General features: G+C 39.6%; 1 pseudogene; it reads left to right on the forward strand.

Moving 5' to 3' along the window:
• Positions 1-462, forward strand: part of LOC109820007 — a 6,365-nt pseudogene that overhangs the window by 4,629 nt on the left and 1,274 nt on the right.

A 462-nucleotide genomic window follows, 5' to 3' on the forward strand; every position in this document is an offset into this window, starting at 1 on the left:
TGGGCCAAGGCCCAAAGCTCCAACCACTATCCACTTGTGGGGGGTGCATATTCTATATTTCGTCCTTGGCAAAAAGATGATTTTACCCGCTTTGATCAGTTTCCTTCTGCTCCTTTAAGGTCTGCCGAGTATTTTATTTTATTTTTATCAGGTCTTAATCTATATCAATTTGATAACGACAGAAAAACGGCACATATAAAGGGAAAAAGTTCAATTCTATCTGCCATTTCTTTGGATATCAGGCTCGAGGATCACTGCCCTCTAAGTTTGACTGTGACTATGCTTATGTGAGTATTTTTTGTTTCTTAAAGTGGTTTGCACCGGTTAGTTAATTTTACTGCCGTTTAACTAACATTAACGCTGTGTTATATTGTGACAGGCTCTCGGACATGTTTCCTATCATCTCATTGCAGCTGGGGTTAGTGGATATATGGCTACCGTGACAAACCTTAAGAACGATGT

The sequence above is a fragment of the Asparagus officinalis genome, chromosome 8 (assembly GCF_001876935.1).
Source record: "Asparagus officinalis chromosome 8, Aspof.V1, whole genome shotgun sequence".
In the NCBI taxonomy this organism is placed as follows: domain Eukaryota; kingdom Viridiplantae; phylum Streptophyta; class Magnoliopsida; order Asparagales; family Asparagaceae; genus Asparagus; species Asparagus officinalis.